Source organism: Protopterus annectens, chromosome 1.part0, assembly GCF_019279795.1.
Source record: "Protopterus annectens isolate FY-2018-M chromosome 1.part0, PAN1.0, whole genome shotgun sequence".
Taxonomy (NCBI): Eukaryota; Metazoa; Chordata; order Ceratodontiformes; family Protopteridae; genus Protopterus; species Protopterus annectens.
In genome coordinates this window covers 31,071,648-31,087,890 of record NC_056725.1, presented here as the reverse complement: position 1 = coordinate 31,087,890, position 16,243 = coordinate 31,071,648, and positions in this window count along the sequence as shown.

The window sequence follows — 16,243 nt, the reverse complement described above, 5'->3', positions numbered from 1 at the left end:
TGTACTGGGCTGCATAATGAAAGACCTGACTCCAGAGAGAAACATGATACTCTCCTTTTACAAAGCACTAAGTGAAGTCTGTGCTGGAGTACTTTATCCCAGTTTGTAGACCCTTCAGAGGTAGAAGACAGCAAAGATATATTAAGGTTCTGAGTGGTTTGCATATGAGAAGAATAACTACATTTTTGTCGTCTGCAAAAACTGTAAAAGAAAATGTGATACGAGTACAGGTGAATGTGAGCTGACAGACTTTGGTAGGTAGGATGCACTGGACAGGAGGAAAGGGCATGATCTCCAGCTAAAAGTCCCATTTCACCCTGAACATTAAGTATTTGTTCATGAATTGTGTAATGGATGACCAGACTGAACCTCTGAACTGGTTGGTACAGGCAGAATTAGTGGATGACATTGACAAGGGTATGGGGTATATGACAGAATTAAGAATGGAGTTGGTGGCTGCTGCTAGCTAGAACATTTGGGCCAACCTTATATGCCTTGGTTGGGATTCAACAAAAAAAAAAAAACGTGCAATGCGTTAGATATTGCCCAGTATGCACTTAAGGTATTCAGTTAGCAAATGCCCTGTGCAAAAGGTGTAGCGAACTAGAGTATATGCTAAGCTGGCAAGGAAGTGTGCAACTAAGGGCTTCTCCAAGTGATATGCAGTTGATTAATAAAGCATAACATCAGATTTGTGTAAAAGATTTTAGCCGCTGTCACTGTGGCACAGCAGGCTGAATTCCTAGCTATGACACACATGACCCAGGATGGATTAGCTAATCGGGAATCTGAGGTGTCAGCACGGAGGACTGGCATATTTGTCTTGGGAGGGGACCCATGCACAAGCATACAGTGTGGCTGGATCACCATGGTGCATACCAAGTAAAAAATACAGCAAAGCACTTCCAAAGGGTGAGTGGGGCAGGGGTGGTTCAGTGTGGTCTGCCCATTCATTCCACTTCATGTGACTTTGGAGGCATACATATAAGGAATGGAGTTTAAAGCAGAAAATCTCCTGACAACAGTGTGGCAGTGCACAGGGACACATCATTCTCCTCACTGACCCCAAGGCTGAGTAAGTCCAGGGGCAGTCAGAAGAGCCCAGTATACCCGGTGAAGGAGGAGAGTTACTACTGGCAGGTGATGGTCATCTGTGGGGTACAGTGACAGCAAAAAAAAAAAGCTGCCTGTTATATCAAAGGATTTGTGTCTTAGTTCTTCCACAATTGGCATAAAGTAACTACCTGCAACACTACTGTGTTACTATGTAGATTAGCACTGTGATTTCGAGAAAATGTACATTTGATATTTTGTTTATCTTATGACAAAATATTGTATCTAGTTTAGTTTACCAACCCACCAACCCAGTTAACAAAGTGCACTTGTGCAGGTTTGGAAGACTCTTCCACTCATAACATGCCTGCTAAATCAAACAAACACAATGTTAATATATTTATTTATTTGCAGTTTGTTAACCGGGAAAGTCCATTGGACCAAAATGAGCCCATTTTCAATGGAGGCCCGGGGAGAAAAGCTCCACATACAATTATTACAAAGCTAATATTAGTAAAGTTAAGTACAATACAATTTACAAAACTACTGTAAACGCAGTAATATAGAAGACAGAATAATAATATTTGAGCAAGGTGTTGTAACAAAGCATTGAATTAAATTAAAATACAAGTATTTTGGAGTACATAAGTATAGTTGATGCCCTCAAAGTTTCATGAGATGAGAGGTAGGAATAATTAGAGCAAGAGAGTAGATCAGTGAAAGGTAAAAATATATGCCATACAGGTGAGGGTGCTGATCACACCTGGACTGCACCACCAGTAGCGGAGTGAGAGGAGTCACTGTCATCAATAAACAGAAAGCTGTGGTTTATGCTGAAGGGATTAGATTCTAAAGCAGAGAGTTAATGCTTTTTTTTGTACAGGGCCTTGTTCACACCACACCCTGAGTATTGCATTCAGTTCTGAAGGCCATATAAGAAGGCATATAAAAAGACACCTGGCTGCTAGAAGGAATTTAGAGAAAATCTAGCAGAATGACCCTTGGGACGCAGAGGAAGGAAACATGAACAGAGACTAGAAGAGCCAGAGCTTTCCTCAACAGAAACAAGAAGACAGGTGGGAGTGATTTTTGCTGACAAGCACATGTCCTGGAGAGGTGAAAGGGTCATTCTGAGAAGAAAAGAGAGAGAGATAAGGAGGGGGTATGTGCATCAGATTGTAGAAACTAACCACCACCTGGATCTCTTAAGTACTTTTTCACAGCAAACGTTTGGGCACATGGATTTAATGTCCAAAACAAGGTGGAGTGGAAATCCTCAGGGGCATTCAAGGTGACAAGGGACATGGAAAATAGGTAAGGGAAAGATAGAGATGGTGGGATTAAAATGTTAATTTGCTTAACAGGACAGACTAGATAGCATTTGCTTGAGAGCTGAAGAAGATATGTTTATGTAATTAAACAATCCAGAAGATTCCTCCACTATTGGCTGAGAGCCAGTCACTACCAATTCAGAGTCCTGCCCTGTGGAGACAACCACTAGGGTGTTCACCAAGTGAATGGCATTAGTCGCAGCTCACTTGAGACTGTAGGGATTCTAGGTGTTTCACTGTCCTGTTGATTGGCTCATTACTTCCCAACAAGGCATCAGCTGATCCTCACAAGGGACCACATTCTTCTGCCTTGCTCTTCCCTAGGAATAACAGTGAACCACAACAAATCGAAGCTCACTCCAAATCTGTGGTTGGAGTTCATAGGTGCTCTTCTGAATAACAAAACTTCCATAGCTTCTCTTCCTCCCACCACACCTCAGAAAATCGGAATTCAAGCTCAGAAACTAAAAACAGCAAGAAAGTTGCTGCCCATTTAGTTCTGCAAATACTAGGCTCTGTGGCAGTGACAATAACTCTCATTCCCTTAGCAAGGTCCCAAATGAAAATTCTACAGTGCCTGTTAGCGTCTCAATGGACTATGTCTCATCAACCCATGTTGGACTTGATTTTGATCACCAACCTTTGCAAAAGGGACTTAGCTTGGTGGCTACATTCCCAAGACATTCTACTAGGACTCCCATTTGTCCCATCACAACCCAAGGCCATAGTGAGTACTGATGCCTCCCAGATCGGGGTGGGGGGCATTATCTGGGAAACAATGTCTAGGGAACTTGGTCCCCAGTGCAGGCCAACTTACATATCAATGTCTTAGAGGGTAAGGGCAGTGCTTCTGCCATTGCAAGTGTTTCAAACTGCCCTCCTTGGACGACTGCAATCCAGATGGACAATATGTCAGTAGTTTGGTACATCAACAAATGAGGAGGAGCCAAATCTTACCCCCTATGTCGAGAACCACTGAGAGTGTGGCAATGGGTGATCTCTTTCAACCACTTGCTCTTAGCAACAAACATTCCAGGGAGTTCTAATGTGATAGCAGACAAATTGAGCAGGAGCATTCTGCTTCTTCACGACTGGTCTCTCAATCTGACAGTGGCAGAGAACATATTCCGTCACTGGAGCCAGTCTTGCTGCGATCTCTTTGCCTCTCCTCTGAACAACAATTGCAGCAACTACGTTGCCCTAATCCCTCCCTGTGGGGGAGCAACCGAGGGATGCTCTCCTCCACACTTGGCCCTCTGGACTTCTGTGTGCATTTCCCTCCATTGCTGTGATACCAAAGTTCCTTCAAAAAGCAACCAGGCTGAAGAGCAAGGTTATCCTCATTGCTTCCTTTTTGGCTTTGACAGATATGGTTCCCCTTTCTTTGGCCTTACCTGATTCAACAGCCATGGATCCTGGACTGGGTACCAGATCTGTTGTCCCACCCAAAGGACTAACCCAGCAAAACATTCAACACCTCAAGCTAACAGCTTGTTTTTTCCAGTTCCATTGATAGCCAGGCTTCCTACTCTTTCTTCTCCAGTGCATTACATCCTTTTCGCCTCTCATAAGCCAGCCACACACAAACTTTGACAGTAAGTGGAAAAAAATGTATTATCTGGGCTCATGCCAACAATCTAGACCCCTTTTCAGCTCCTGTTGATAAGATACTGGAATTATTATCATCTCTTTTCAACACAGGTGCTTCCCAGCCAGCAGTCAAAGTCCAGCTAGCAGCAAAATCTAACTTCCATAGTGGTATTAAAGGATCAACCTTGATTTTACACCGTGCAAAGCTTTCTTGAAAGGGATGCTTTTGTTAAAACCTCCATACAAGGATCCTACTCCTCCATGGGACCTCAACCTAGGGTTACAGTCTGTTATTCAACCTCCTTTTGAACCTTCAGCTGATTGCGATTTAAAATATTTGTTATGGAAAACCTTCTTCTTGGTGGCAATTACATCTGCTAGAAGAATTTCGGAAATTCAAGCTTTGTCATGTAAACCACCTTACATGCTCTTTCATAAAGACAGAGTTTCACTAAGAACTAAGCTTTACTTTTTGCACAAGATTGCCTTGGAAACTAATATCAATCAGACAATTAACCTGCCTATATTTTTTCTGAATTTTGCTAATAAAGGGGAATACTCACGTTTGTTGGATGTTCATAGCCAATTACACTTCTGTCTACACAGAACAAAAACGCTGAGAAAGTCAGATCAACTATTTCTGTCTTTTTTCTCCTACAAAACTTGGTCAATCAGTGAACAAAGTAGCATTAGCCAGATGGCTTAAATATTGTATCCTATATATCTATGAAAGAAGGAAATTAAAATTGCCTAGTCGTACAAAGGCTCACTCTACAAGAGCTGTAGCTACTTCAGCAGTCTTTCAAGCAAGAGCTTCCCTAGATGACATCTGTGCACCAACAACTTGGGCTTCTCCCCATATGTTTATCTCTCATTACAAACTAGATCTTTTCCCCAGGGAAAGAGCATGTTTTGGTTCTATGGTGCTCAAGAATATTTTTCTTTGAGTCCTCCTTAGGTCTGTGGTAGCTAGGGACTCTGTCCCCCAGGTCAGGGATTAAATGAAAATTGACAACATCTGATGAAGTTATGTACTCACCATAACGTTCCATCTGTGTTGTCCATTTTCATTTATCCTTGACACCCTCCCTTCTTTCCCCCAACCATGAAGTTCTTTTGGTGGAGCAAGTCATGGCCCATCCTATGAGGCATTTTTGTCATATGACTCCAAATGTGGTCTCTATGAAGGCTTATACAGTGTTTATTCCTTTCTGTTCTTTCTGCAAACTCGATCTGAGGTAAATGGGAGAGAAGCAGTATGAGTAAGGGTATAGTTTAGGAGAGTTTGATCTTCGTGAGCTGTAAGTAATGGCTGAGTCAGTTCCGATGCTTGGAACCAGACCCACAGGTCAAGGATAAATGGAAATGAACAACACGGATGGAACGTTATGGTGAGTACATAGCTTCTTTTTTTCCTACTGATGATTCGGAATGCTTTACAGAAAAAGGGGTAGCTAATGGGGGAAGGGGAACATTGATGGGTAGTAAGGATGATTGTTGGCAGAGTAGAGGTTAGCTGGCAGCATCATACATGCTGGCTGGACAGCTAGGAAATTTTCATTGCTCAACATTCTATGAAACTTGGTAGGGAATGACAGATGTAGGTCGTCGGACATCACCAATGTGGATGCTAAGGTAGCTAGACCTCCTCAGCAGTCCCACCACTTCAAGCCCAGCTATCACTCCAACCCTGGCCTCCAGTAAAGCCTGAGACTGATCTGCCTGTTAGACATGCTGCTACCCCAGCCTCTAGGATGGGCATGCCCATCCTCCCCTGCCAACTCCGCCAAATGTCTAAGCTGCTAACCTAATCAAGTTGTCTGGGTCATAGTTGGGGCTTTTATCTCTGTAGGCCACCATCACATGCTTACTTTTGATACATCTGCCGTTATGAGAGCCAATGTTGTCTCTTAAGTCCATCCTCAACTTATGGGTACTTTGGATCCAACTTAGGCCATTTTCAGACTTTGGATCCAAGGCTCAGGCTTCTCCCCTTACCCATAACCCTATCCATGTACAAAATTATATCAGATTTCATTTTCCGCTTAATTGTTATGGAAGCAGATCACACGGCTGAGTGCTATAGGTGTCTTTATACAGGTGTCAGATAAGTGAATCTTTATATTCTGTTTCCCCTTTGGGAGAGGTTTCCTGTTAAGTCTTCCTACCTCCCCTACCAAAAAAAATGTTTCTATTACTTAGTGCTTGCTTAGGGTAGTTTCCCCTCATTTCTGCCTCCTTCATAGTTAGGGCTCTGTCTCTCATTCTCTGCAGTATATTGCTGGTTGTTATTTCATTTTTTGTTGTTGATGTGGCTAGTGTTGGGGTGTTCCCCTTTACTGGCAAAATGTCAGAGAAGATGGGTTTAAGAAATGCATCTCTTGTAGGCATAAAATCCCCTACCAGGATACCCATACAAAATGTATCTATTGTTCAGGGGCATCACATTTGGATGAAAACTGCTCTGTGTGTGCTGCTTTTGGAGCCAGGGATATCACCAAGAGAAGCAACAGACTTGTACTTAAGGGGTTTCTCTTTGCCACAGCAGGAGCAGTTCCCCCTTTGCAGCCATGTTCATCCATTTTAGCAAGAAAACGTCTAAGGGTGAAGGAGTACCATGCCTAGATATGTCTCTGATACTTTACGGAACACTTCAGGAAGTCCTTCATTAATATTTCTTATGACGCATCCAAATTATTTAGGCCCAAATTGAAAGAGAAGCTTTCTAAAAGCGAGCAAGAGGACAAGACCTTGTCTGCCATTGGAATACTGTTTTCTGCTCCTAAATGGACTTTCTCTAAAAACCAGAAACGAGGCAAGAAGTTGTGGTTCCACAAGTCCCAATGTTTTATCCAGCCTCTTTTAGTGATAGACCCTCCCCCCCCAGAGGCAGAGGGGCAACAGTTGTAATGGGCATTGCTACAGTGGCAGAGGTGGACTGCGGAATGAAGGCTTTTGGGTTCCTTTCTGACAGACATTTTCAATATTCTTGCATGTTTGTCTGACTGTTGCATTCTGGATGATGTCAGGAGTGCTTATCTCTGTGCTCCTTGTTCTGGACATCCATTACCCAAGATGTATGGGTGCAGAGAATCATGACCAGAGACAATATGGTTCTCTTATTTTACCAACTCCCTTGTTAAGAAAACTTCCCAGTGTCCTACCCCCTCAGTGGTACGCAGCAGGACTAGAAATAAAATAGCTACTAGACAAGTAAGACCTCCAGGAGGCCCTACAAGATCAGCACTTGTCCAAAATCTACTCAGAGGCCTTTTAGGTGCCAAAGAAAATGGGAATCTTGGTCACATTCTGGTCCTCAGTCACATTAATCAGTATATAAAACAAGTAGTTCTGTATGATCAGTTTTTTTTATTATTTTACAGAATTTTGTTTTTAAAGAAACCTCTTTTTGTTGAATTGACATATTTTCAGTTGAAGCATTATATATCACATACAAAGTCAGTGTCATTCAAACATATAGCTCGTTCAATTCCTGCCTTCCCTTAAACCTCATTCCTCCTCCAAAACATTTTTCTGCATAATTCCCAGTTTTTCTTTGAAATTTGCTCCTACTCTTTTCTAAATATCCCACTTCCAGTTCTTTTATCTTTGTTACTATATTCATTACTTCTAGTACAGTTGGTTTAGACTTTGATTTCTATTTTCTAGTAATTGCATTTTTGACAGCCACCATAATTAGACTCAGCAAGACCCTAGCATATCTAGGCAATTCCGATTCTGTATCTTGGCTCAAAAAAATCATTTCCTTAGTTACACCTATTTGCTTATTCAGCATTTCTGACGGAGTAGTCTCCAGGGAATTTTTAATGTCTACCAACTTATTAGACGCCGATAAAAATGTGTTCCCAACTACGTTTTTCTTCCCCCATCACGCCCAACATTTGCAATCTACTTGAAGAAAAATTCTTTGGAGTCAGCTTGGGGTATAAAAATACCTTTGTAAACACTTCCAAGCAAAAATCCTGTATCTTGTAGACTTGGCATATTTGGGAGACATACATATATTTCCCCCAGTTGTTTATTTATGAATTTGTTATCCAGTACCTCTTACTTATCCTTTCTAACCTTTGATTGAGTCCTGTAATTATTTAATATTTTATTTTCAATACTAATTATCCCCTATTTAACAGCAGCTTCAGTTCTATATTCTACTAAAAAAAACTCTACCAGTGCTGGTCTTTCACTTAGGATCTCTCTCTTCCTTTGTTTTTGCCTATACTCTGATATCAATCCTTGATGGGGAAGGAAGTCTCTAGCCCGCAGCCCAAATGTATTCATGGCCTCTACCCATTATATCACCTTTCCCTCTATTATTATTTGCTCCAATGCCTAGGTCCTTAGCTGTTTTCTGTATGGTAATTGTTATTCTCCTTAAGGATCTGATTCCAAAATTCCAGTCTCTCCTTATCTCTTGAACTTCTCCAGTTTCATAATTATCCCTTTACACTTTGAATTATAGCTTTCTGCTCATGCTGTGTATAGGAGCTTTAACTGTTTAGCTCTGAAATACCTCTTCTAATCAGGTTATCCCAAACCACCTTGTCCTATTGGTAGGAGCATCTTATCTCACTTGACTCTTGCCCTCTTCCTCTCCCAGATAAAATCATTCAACTCTTTTTATTAATTGTTATCCATAGCTACTCATGATTGAAAAAAATATGCCTGACCTGTGTATAAAACTAAAGAAACTAAAAACATTCTCACTGCTTGTATTTTGCTATCGCTATAGAGTTTCCGGTTTCTCAAGTTTTTGTATTCCCTTTTGTTTAGTCACTTACCACATATCCATGGCTTCCGTAACACAATCCGTTTTAACCTATACTCCTAAGTACTTCATTTAATCATGTCCTTTTTGTTTTAGATACATAGTTTACAGCTGTTGTCTTTTTTGTTTTTCATTAATTTTGTATCCCAAAAAGACATAACTTTTTCAGAATGCTCCACAATACTGAGATGTCCTTTTCTAGTTTTATCAGGTACAAGATAATATCTGCAAATAAAGCCAACTTTTCTAGATTACCATATCAGTTACAGTAAACTGTCAGTTAACCTGCACTCTCAAGCAACTGGTACTCTCAAGCAACCAGCAAAAAAAAATTCTGCCCCCCCCTGCAGAAACATACCTTACATTTTTAGAGTTTGGGTTTTGAAAAGGAAGATAGGAATAAATTCCCACTCTCCCCAACCTGAGAACAAGTCAGACCAAACAAATAGTGTAGGGTGCAGTATTAGTCAGGCCTATTTTTAATAGTAACTCCCAAGCAACCAGAAACTACAGTTATTCGGCATCTACCAATCCCCATGGCTGCCGGTTAACTGCGAGTTTACTGTATATCCTTGAATTTCTGCGTCCTATATTTTCTTTGCCAATGTTTCTAAACATGGTGCAAATAAAGCGAAAAGAGGACACCCATTTTGGGTTCCTCTGCTTAAACAGAACTTATCTGAGAGGACCCTCCACACTTTCATTTTCATCTCTGATCCCTCTTATATTCTGCAAATTAATCTTATTATTGTATCAAGGAATGCAAATGTTTCCATTGCTCTACTCATAAAATCCCAGCTTACTTTATTTATTTGCACTTTGTTTACCAGGATAGTCCATTGGGCCACAATTAGCCCATTTTCAATGGAGTCCTGGGGAGCAAAGCTCCAGAAATACAAGTGTTAACAAATTACAGAATACAAAAACATATGAGTTACAAAACATGAGAGATAATTAAAAAAAAAAAAAGAAAAGAAAATACAGAGTTACAAAGCTGAAAGAGTTAGCATTTGGAGAAAGTAAATTAATACAAATTTTATTAAAAACTATTTACATCAGCAATTCAGCAGATTGTTTAATACATTCTCTGCAACAAAACCCACCAACAATGGTATTTATTTGCATTCTTCTTCCATGTGGATCATCATTGTTCTATTAATGTTGTCAAATGTTAGTCTTCCCTCCACAAAACTACATTGAATGACTTTGCCTTTCTTTTAGCCAGTACAGACATAAACACTTTATAATCATGGTTCAGAATTGAAATGGGCCTATATGAAGATGGATCTGACGAGTCTTTAGGTATTACAGCCACCACAGCTTTTCCAGGATGTTGATGCTTCCCCTCCTTTTAAAACACTGTTAAACAAAACCTTCCAGATCATTATCATTTTCTTCCTGGCTTCCAAACAGCCACTGGAATACCATCTGTTCGGAGAGACTTTCCTGTAGATTGATTGATTATACATCACCATTTTATCTCAGCTCCTCCTGTCTTAACTGTTAATTGTTGAGGCTCGTCTACCTCTAACCTTGGCATATTTAAGTTCCATAAATATTTCCATTTGCGCTTTTTCTTGATTTCCCCACCTCTCTGCTTTATACAAAACACTTCCAACAGGGTCTCTAGTTACTTTTCTTGTTATAGGCTCCCTCAGTTGGTAACAACCCTTTCTACTTTCTGTTGCCTAAGTCGTTGTGCCAAAAGTTTTATTTTGTGGTGTTCTCAAAAAACTGTTGCTTAATGGCAATCTAACTCATGCTTGTTATCCAGGTACTCGCTTGTTTTCTCTTTAGCACTCTGCAACTACACCTCTTCTTGTTCTGTGAGATTCACAGTGTTCTGTAATAGTCTAAACTCTGTCAGCCCCTCTAAATCCTTGTTACTGCTTAACCATATCTCATTTTCTTTTATTTCTATTCTATTTTATCTTCATTTTATCCCATTCACTAGCTATAACTTTTGGAGTACTTTCTATCTTCCCTAATATCTGCTGAATAATTTACACTATCCATTCCTTAAAGGGACAATCCCAGTGTTTAAAATTAGGGTCCAAGTTAAGCTAACAGAAGTCACGCCCACTTCGACACGTCACTTTGATTCCCACCCACAGTGTTATTTTACTTTTAAATATCCTGTAAATCCACAGTTCCAGTCTTGTTTCAGCTCCCAGGATAAACTGATCTTTGGATTTGTGTTCCTCTCTGACTTGCATTGTATTGGGGAACTATGCAGGACCGGCCTTTGGTCAGCTGTTGCCATAGGCAAAAGGTCTCCACAGTGCCCCCATCCTGGTCTAGCTACATCATACGGATTACTGGAAAAGTGCCACTGCTAGAGCAGCGTCCTAGGCGGCCACCTAGTTGGCCTATGCCTAAAGCTGGCTGTAGAACTGTGCCCCCAGTGCCTAAAATAAAGAAAGCTGTGCCAGGGAAAAGGGACAGCAGTGTATACTAATTTTTAAATTATGCATCACTCCTGCTTCTACAGATGTACAAAAAGCCCACTCATAAAAAATTGTGCATTTGTCTAGTAGTATTCCAAAATCAGCAAATATCAAACAGTGTGTCTACTAATGCTCCAACCTTCTGCCATTCACTTGATTTCTATGGAATTACTAACAGGTCAGAGAGTCACTACATCCAATTTTATTCAAAAGTTGGAATACAGTAAAACATGAAAAAATGGAAATATTGTTTTCACTACTGTTTGCCTGTCTCAGATGCTTTCTATAGGTAGAAGTCATGTTGTAAAATTGTTGTAGATGGCCAGGATTTATAATCAGCACAGAACAAAATATGAAATGAAAGAAACAGAAAAAAATCTGTTTACTAATGTTTTAAAAGCCTTGAATTGCTGATGTGCTTTCTAGAGTAACAGCAGTAGTGAGGTCATAAAATGCCTGAAAGGCAACTTTTCTCAGTGGGGAAAAATGCACAGATTAAACTAATAAATCGCGGTTAGGAAGAGCTTTTGTCAGCACAACTGCAAGTTGAGATGGAATTTGACTAACCCCTTTCAAACTTGCTTCAGGCACTCTTCCCCCACCCCTCAGCCAAAGGTGAGCATGCTCAGAAAAGCAAACCTGAAATGTAAACAAAGGCTGAATCAAAACAAAAAAATCACTGGGACTGTCCATTTAAATTAGTCTTTTTAACAGGTAGGCAGGGAAGCATCAGTGTCTCATCTTTACTTCATTAGCTTGCATTTTTATCTTAGAAATTATTGGCACATGATCTGAAATAGTTATTGGTTGTATGTCAACGTTTTCAATTAAATGCATGTTTCTGTGAGCTATAATTTCTGTCTAGCCTAACCCAGTACCTTGCAGATTAATATGTAAATTCTCTGAGTTCCTACTACTGAATTCACATCTTCTGTACCAAATATTTTCATAAATTTCTTCAGAAATCTACCCTCTTTTCTAATATTTTCCCTTCTATGCCCCTGGATATATTCTAATTGTTGCAAATTAAATTGCAATCCCCACCTTTAAGTAATATCTCCTGCTGAAAGCAGATTATTTTTCTCCCACTTTTTAAAGTTCCATCCAAGCAGGTTTATGTGCAATATAAATACGTTGCAGCATAATCCTTATTCCTTACTACAAATCTGCCATTATCTGTTTTTTTTTTCTTCTTCTATCACTATTGGAGCTCCTCTAGCAATTAATATGACTACTCCTCTTTCCCTTTGCCATGGATATTCTGCTGAATATCCATCCTGAAATTCTGTATTTATCAAATTCACGTGCTCTTTTCTTTCCAAGTGTGTCTCCAGTAGCATTGCTATTTGCACTCTACATTTCTTAATATAATTAAATATTATTTCCTTTTTGTCTTTATCTGTGAGACCATTCACATTCCAAGATAATATGACAGAGTAAGCTGGGATTTTATGAAAAGGGCAGTGAAAGCATTTGTATTTCTAGATACAATAATAAGGTTAAGTGGAATGATATATGAGGGACTTCAGGCAAAAATCAAAGTGGGAGGGTTCCTCTCTGATGAGTTCTCTCTGAATAGAGGACTGAGGCAGGGGTGTCCTCTTTCCCCTTTATTTCCTTATATTTAGAACCACTGGCAAAAAGTAAAGGACTCAGAAATTCAAGGATGTAATTATTATGGTATTCAAGAAATGGCTTTATTGGCAGATGGTATTATTTTGTATCTGGTAAAACCAGAAAAGGGCATTTCAGTGCTATGGAACATTCAGAGACGGTTCCAGATTTTTTTTGGGATATAAAATTAATGAAGATGAAGGCTATAGCTGTAAGCTATGTACCCACGTATTAACTGATTCAATAATACCCATATTTGTGGGGACATGCTACAATGAAGCATGTAGGAGTATGGGTCAAAAAATATGATGTTAACACAGCTAAGGATATGTAGGAAGAGACTAAACAAAAGATAACACAAAACCTGAGAGACTGGAAGCTGTTGCTTACTGATAGTGAGAGTAAGATACAAACTGTAAAATGTTTTTAGTCCTTTTAGTCATTTACACAGGTCAGGCATATCTTTATCAATCAGAAGAAAAGTTGTGGATAGTAATTAATGTAGCTGAAAGTTTTTTTTTTTTTCTGGGAGGAGAAGGAGCAAGGGTCAAGGGGGTAAGTTAAACTTTTCAACAGAACCCGGAGATTTAGGATTACCTGATTTGAATGGATATTTTAGAGCTACACAGCAAAGGCTCTTATACATAACACAAGCAGAATGCTACAGTTCAAAGTGGAAAGGGATGCTGATGAAGCAGTGGGGGGAGGGGAAGAGATTCAAGAAATAATGAGAGAGTGAGATTTTGGATCCAGACACTTAAGGAGAATAACAACTTATTCATAAAGTAGCAGAAAGTATACTGAGAACTGCACCAGCACTGGAACGGACAAAGGAGATTCTGTTGGTATGAATAAGTAAGGGGGGGTATGGAGGAAGCTGGTAAAGAAACCAAGGTATTGAGAATAAATAATTATAGAGGGAAAGGTAATAGAAAGGGAAGAGGCCAAAAAGACATTGGGACTGCAGGCTAAAGATTGCCTTACCTATCAGGGAATTATATCAGATTATAAGCAAAGAAAAGTTGATGGAATCCTAAATTAAATACCTGCACTGGATTAGTTGTTAGAAGAGACAACATTTGATATGAAAGGGGTCTATGTTCATCCTTCAAATAGAACTTCCATTAAACAGCTGAACATCTCACCCTATCCATCGAACGTTCATTCAGCGAACGTTCACTTTATCAACAGGGAAAGTAACTAGTTGGCCACCACTTCCCATGTGCCCCACCACAGTATGTCAACCCCCCCACAGCCCTCAACTATATATACCAACTCAGAGACCGCACTACAGTGAGGAAAAGGGCAGATGGGGAAGTGGTGGCCAACTAGTTACTTTCTCCATCATTGAATTGAACATTCGATGGATAGGGTTCAATGTTCAGCTGTTCGATGGAAGTTCTATTCAATGGCTGAACACAGACCTGATATGAAAGTTATCATAACGATAGATCCATTTTGTCTGCTTTCATCCTCCTTGACTTATTTCCCTCCTCTCACGTTCTAATCATCATATTCCTTTGGCTCTGAAGTATTGACTGCCTGGTGATATCTGTGCTATGTATTATGTTCCAGTAGTTCCTTTGGCATCTTCAGTGTATATGTCTTTATTAAGAAGGTGTAGTTGTCCTTGTCTTAGGAAGGGGGCAAACTCAATCTGAGGTAATTTTAGTGGAAGGAGGAGATTGAGTAAAGGGAGGAGCCTAAGCCTTTGTTCAGAAGTCTGAGAGTGGCTGAGGTAGGATCTAATCAGATTCGAAGTACCCATATGTTGACAAAGACAGAAGCAGATATCTTAGAATTATCATTAAAAGTACCTAACTCTCATTAATCACACAGCTGTAACATTTACGTCCTAAGGATTGGTGCTGAATAAATTTTATATGGTTTGGAAAAGTAACAAGTATTGTAATAAAAGTTTTCATAATGGGTACTTAGTCAGTATCATCCCTAGCAGGACTGCAGAAGTAAATTATTGTGCCCCTAGAGTGAACATCCATTTTATGCTTTGAAAAAGTGTACACAAATGACTGTGAAACAGATTCACAGATAATCTAAACAGTTACATACCTGACAAAGACTGCAGCAGTGGATGCAGATCTATTCAGAGTGGGTCGTAACCTTCCAAATCGATATATTTTTTGTGTTAAAACAATCTGCTTTGTTACTAAATGACTAGGGTTCCCCTTCAAAAATAAACATACAGATAAATTATTTATCTAATCAGATTTGTTCCTTTAGCAAAATATGAGAGCTTTTTGTACATTGAGACAGTGCCATATTATTTCCATTTTATTTTCTTGATTAATAAGGGAACAGAGTTAAATAAACTGATTCATGATAAACACAAAGACCACATTCGTTTTTCTGCAGTCTTTTTTTTTTTTTCCTTGTTGCCAGTCAACCATAAGCTGGTCTTGTGTACTGGCTAGCCCATGCATTCTTCTCTGGGAGAGAGTAGATGACTGCAGGAGCTGTTATACAGGCTGTCAGCAGGAGTTTTCTCATTATTGCTGTAAATCCTCCCCTGGCAAAGGAATGTGAGACCCACATCACCACAGAGACCACTATGTCTTCTACATGTGAGTGCATACTTCCATGTACCACTGACAAAGACTTGCTGAGTCAGTTGCATGGTCTAGGGTCATATCTGTGCTTTGTCAACCTTCAACAATTGTATTATGGTATCACACACCCTGAACCACCCCACTCCCCTAGGATAGGCAGGCCCATCTTCACCATCCTAGCACCAGAAGATACTCAAGCCATTAATTGAACCTGGATTGCTTACATCTTAGTCAGGATTCTATCCCTCATTGGCAACACAGAGGGCATAAGTCTGATGCCACTTCTGGCATAGAACCGGGTCTTTTAAGGATACCCTTTCCTTTAGGAAGACTTTTTGAAGTTCTTCAGTCATTAAGACCTAAAGTTTAGAAATTCTTTTACCTGCTTCTGCAACAAGAAAGCCTTACATGATAGAAATTTTAGGTATATAGTATTGACCAATCCAAAGGAAGGTAAAGTAGTCATCTTTCTTACAGATTTCAGATGTCAGTGTAGGTCCATTGTTATGTCTAGGGGGGTCATCAATGTAGATTGTTTAGCTATTACTAAATTGTACCCTACGGAAGTGAAGTGATAGAAAGATGGTCTAAGAAATGTGCAAGTCAAGCTTGTATTAAACAAAACCACCAAATTCTCTAATATGGAATGAAGTGAAACATTGTCAACAAAAACTGGCCCTGTTATGACTCGGATGGAAAATGTCCACTTGGAGAGGTAAGATTTTCCAGTATTTGGTCTTGTATCTTATTTATAGTGAATGGCTCACTAAGGCTCTTAGTGTCTGAATGGATAAAATTAGCAAGAAAAAGAGGGAAGTATTGCTGGAATTGAATTCATCCTCAAGTCTTGGTGAG